At 41.4% G+C, this 5,002-nt stretch overlaps 1 pseudogene; it reads right to left on the bottom strand.

Annotated features, from left to right (window-relative positions):
• Positions 1–1,601: 1,601 nt before the first annotated feature.
• On the bottom strand, positions 1,602–2,900 carry LOC114704012 (annotated as a pseudogene).
• Between the last annotated feature and the right edge of the window lie 2,102 nt (positions 2,901–5,002).

Raw genomic sequence — 5,002 nt, forward strand, 5'->3', positions numbered from 1 at the left:
AGAAACAACTAAAGAGAAGACTGATTTATTTTACTCATAGTTCCAGAGGTTTCAGTTTACCGTTTCAGGGAGATAGAATGGAAGAACTCATACACTGGCAGATAGCAAGCAGGACAGAACAAATACTCTACTGGGCACTGGGATAGTGCTGTCCGCATTCATGATGGGGTATTCCCTTCTAATTACTCTTGTCTTCTAATGTTCTCATAGACACATTTGAGATGTCATTTCTGGATGTTCTACTTGCTTCTCAAAGCAACCACACAGACAGTCATGATTAATTACAGGAAACTGCCACCAAGAATGGGTAAAAGTTCCACCCTTTCAACATCTTTGCCTACATATGATATCTTTAGTCTTTTTGGTAATGGCCATTCTTACTGTGGTTTAGCATTGAATTCCATACTGATAAGTTTGTAGACCATTTTTTCATAGTAATTTTTATGCTTTCTCTTAAGAAATGCCTAGGTCTATAACACCCCATGACCTGGTGTGACGGTGTTTACCTGTATATCCCTGGCTGACCTCAAAATTACTATGTAGACCAGGCTTACTTTGTACTCACAGAGATGTGTTTGACTCTTTCTAGTGCTGTGATCTATTGAATACTTTTAATTGGGTTATTTGTATTATAGCTATTGAGTTTTAAAATTGTTCCTATCTGTTTTTTTTTGAGAAATTGGGAAAGCTTCCCATTAATAAAATTTTATTCTACTTAACATTAGATGTATAAATTAAAACAGGATATTTGCCACACAAGACAGGAGAAAGAGAAAATGGCACCTTGGTATAGTGACAAGTCTCACCTGGCTTTGTCAGAATTTAAAGTATACCCTCCTAGGAAAGCTACTGTGCATAAAGCCAAGCAAGGTACAAAACAGCAGTTTAGCAAGCAGTATTGTGTATAGAGGCAACGAGAGAATGCAGTTTCAATATCATTAAAGGGATGATTACATTACATACAGTATGAAATGCACACTATGAAATGCAATACAGGCATTGAAAGGAATGTCAAAAGGAATATTGTTGAAAAAAATGAACCTATATAAAAATATCTCCTTGAAAACATATGCATGATTACATTTGTACAGGACATTGAGATAGAGGGGCAAATTCTTTTTAAAGGTTAAATTTAATTTTAAACATCCTATTTTCCAAGCCAATTAAGAACAAATAAATAATTACACAAGAAAACTGGGTTTCACATCTGAAAGTCCATAGCTCAAGAGATAGTGGTGAAGGGCAGCAACTGCCTGAAGAAATAGAAAGTGGAAGGAAGGATAAGCTGGTAGATCTGTAGTTTAAACCAGAGCGAGGCAGAGGACTTTGCCGGACGACTTAAGATACGATCAGGACACATAAAGTGAAGGAAGTATATAAACAAAAAGGCTACAATTATATACATTAGTTGGATCCCATTAAACTAAAAGCAGTTTTTAAAACATTCCTAAATGTTTCAGACAACTTCTGTTATCCTAGAGTCAGAAGCAACCACATTCAAATGAGGTAAGCTTTGAAAGTAAAAATGTCAACCTTTATTGAAGAGCAAATAAACACTGTATACTATGTACCCATGGCACATGGTGCCAATTTGCAGATATAGTAGTCCACTTGAGTTATGCCTTTGTCATGGCCTCTGACAAATTTTGAACTAGTGTACAATTCAGCTGTGCCAGAGTGCTGATCTTAGAATGCTTGGATGTTGCATACTTATTCTTGATAGTCATGTGCTTTGTAAGGCCACAGTTCACCGTGACTACATTCTTAGCCAGGTGCTGCATAAAAGGCAGAAGGGATTCCTCAGTGTAGGATAGGTAGTGCTGCAGACTTGGTGTCCATTCACCGTTGTCGAGAATTTTCAATGCTAAGCAGAAAGCTCCAGCTGCAATTTGCGAAGGAGCAAAGTACACCGTGTCGTAGTCCAGCATAGTGAGGTATTTGGCCAAAGTATGCTGTTAAACGTCAACCTCTACAATTTTAGATGCTCTACGGAGGAAGTGAGAGGCAGAGGGTGACCCAAACTGAAGTTTAGAACTCTAAGAATCTTCATTTCCATCTGTCTGATTTGATGCTTAGTGTTAAGTATTGTTAGTCACAAAAGCGAAGTCACCTATTTCTGGAGGGTACATTTCTTCATATTTGCTGGCAATAAACCTGGCAGTCACACCAACCAGCTGCAGCATCTTCTTGGGTACACAATTATCCTGCATGAACTGGTCAATAATGGAGACAGTCATGTACATGGTCTCCTGCAGCAGCCTAAATTTCATCTGAACTTGTATCAGCCAGTCAATTAGGATGGCTCTCATGTTTCCAGTGATTTCATGGCCCATTAGGTATTTTGGTCTGACTGACTGTTCTTCCTCCAGTTGTCTGAGATAGGCATATATGTCTTTCACATATTCACTGCAGAAGTTTGGATTGGCTCCATCATCTGCATCCACATCATTCACGGCAAGAATTACATCAGAGAAAGCCTGACACAGATATTCTTCTGCAGGGGCACATCCAGATGTTTCCACTGGGCTTGGAGAGGGGTTATCATCCCAAATAGGTTCAGGAGAAAGCTTTCCTTCCATAACAGGTTCAGGCTCTGGCTCAGGCTCAGGCTCGGCAAGTTCCACTTCTGGCTCACTCACAGGTACCTTCTCCAGAAGTCTTGGTGGGATTTTAGCTGAAACCTTTCCAGTTACTGAAGTTTTTAGTTCCTTTTTCAGATGCACTCATGCCTGTACCTGTTTGCTGACTTTGTTACCAATATCTCCGAGCGAGGTTCTTGGTCTCAGCCCAGGCTTGGAGGCCGCAGCAATTGCCACAGGCACACGCTTGGCGCCTGCCATGCTGACCTTGGCCTTATTCTCTGTGTTAATTTTCGTGTTCTTAGTGACCCTGAGCACCATGGTTCCTCCTGAAGAAGAGGCTTGGCGATCAGAAGCAAAGACCCCGGCCTCTGGCTAGCCACGGGCAGACACCAACAGCCGTTCCTCCACAGCATGCCTATATCTGTTTTTTGTGTGCTTCACTCTATAGTTGTTTGTTTTCCTTGATCAAGGTTTTTTTTTTTTTTTTAATCTCTATGGAATCCAATTTGTATACTTTTGCTGTGGGACGGTCTGTATGTCAAATTGCTCTGATTGGTCAATAAATAAAACACTGATTGGCCAGTGGCCAGGCAGGAAGTAGGTGGGACAAGGAGAGAGGAGAATTCTGGGAAGCGGAAGGCTGAGGCAGAGAGACACTGCAGCCGCCGCCATGACTAGCAGCATATGAAGACGCCAGTAAGCCACCAGCCACGTGGCAAGGTATAGATTTATGGAAATGGACTAATTTAAGCTATAAGAACAGTTAGCAAGAAGCCTGCCACAGCCATACAGTTTGTATGCAATATAAGTCTCTGTGTTTACTTGGTTGGGTCTGAGTGGCTGTGGGACTGGCGGGTGACAAAGATTTGTCCTGACTGTGGGCAAAGCAGGAAAACTCTAGCTACAAATGGCGCCTAACGAGAGGGCAAGAGTTTCCACCTAAAACCTGAGAAAAGATTCTAAAATGGAGCTAAAAACAGCTTCCTAATTGTCTCTCTCAAATGAGCAGCAGCTGCCGGTTTGAGCTACTGGCGGGTTCCTAGCGTGTGAGCTCGGTCTGCAGTATGGCGGGAATGAGGCCTCTGCAAGTGGCACATTAAGCTGCATGGTGGATTTAGCCTTTGCTAGTAGAAAACAAAAAGAGGTTTCTGGGCTACACGCTGCTTTGATAAGAAGCATAGACCCACTATTTCTGAGAGTTGATGGCTCCCAGAGCTGGCGGAAAACGTACCACCGCCATGTTGGGAAGCTGAAGTGGGCGGAGCCAGCAGCCACAGTGCTAAGAAGGCTGCAGTTTAAAGCAATAGGCTCAAGGTAATATAAAACATAAGCCACATAAAGATGGCTACCACACAGAGAATCTGGATTATGTTCTCTTTGATATTTGTAACTGAAGAAAAACATTTGATTACAAAAGCTGTTGAGTTATGCCAAAATGTATATTTTAAAGGTACCTTGACTTCAAAATGTGGATGTAAGGATATGTTGCTTTGGAAAGGAGGCTCTGCTTTTATTTCTACAGAAAGCCAGAGGCTATGGATTTGTTCCAGATTAAGATACATCAGGTTTGACCAGCCAAGACCACCTGAAAGGTCTCCGATGACACCATGGCCCAGATGATACAACATCCAGAATCGTTTCAAGTCACGGACTACTCCATGATCCTAAAATTTTCTTTGTGTCCCCTTAAGATACAGCGCCCCCCTCCAGCAGGAAGTAGTAAGAGAAGCTACGCCCAAATTCCCAAATATACCAAGCTGACTTTGGAGATGTGTAAAAGTTAAAACCTTCCTTTTAAAAAAAAGAAAGGGGAAGTGCTGTGGGACGGTCTGTATGTCAAATTGCTCTGATTGGTCAATAAATAAAACACTGATTGGCCAGTGGCCAGGCAGGAAGTAGGTGGGACAAGGAGAGAGGAGAATTCTGGGAAGCGGAAGGCTGAGGCAGAGAGACACTGCAGCCGCCGCCATGACTAGCAGCATATGAAGACGCCAGTAAGCCACCAGCCACGTGGCAAGGTATAGATTTATGGAAATGGACTAATTTAAGCTATAAGAACAGTTAGCAAGAAGCCTGCCACGGCCATACAGTTTGTATGCAATATAAGTCTCTGTGTTTACTTGGTTGGGTCTGAGTGGCTGTGGGACTGGCGGGTGACAAAGATTTGTCCTGACTGTGGGCAAAGCAGGAAAACTCTAGCTACATACTTTTGCTTTGTTTTTATGTGTTGGGGGAGTCTTAAGCATTTGCTTTCTAATATCTAGAGTTATTTACCCTATTTGATCTTTCATTTCATACTTTTAATAATTATGTTTGTAACATTAAACAAAATAATCTGAGGTTTAATCTTAAAGTATTCATTTTAATTTTTATATTAGAAAGTATTTGATAATGTTGGTTTTAAAATTTTGATTAAAATG

Source organism: Peromyscus leucopus, chromosome X (genome assembly GCF_004664715.2).
Source record: "Peromyscus leucopus breed LL Stock chromosome X, UCI_PerLeu_2.1, whole genome shotgun sequence".
NCBI classification, from domain to species: Eukaryota; Metazoa; Chordata; class Mammalia; order Rodentia; family Cricetidae; genus Peromyscus; species Peromyscus leucopus.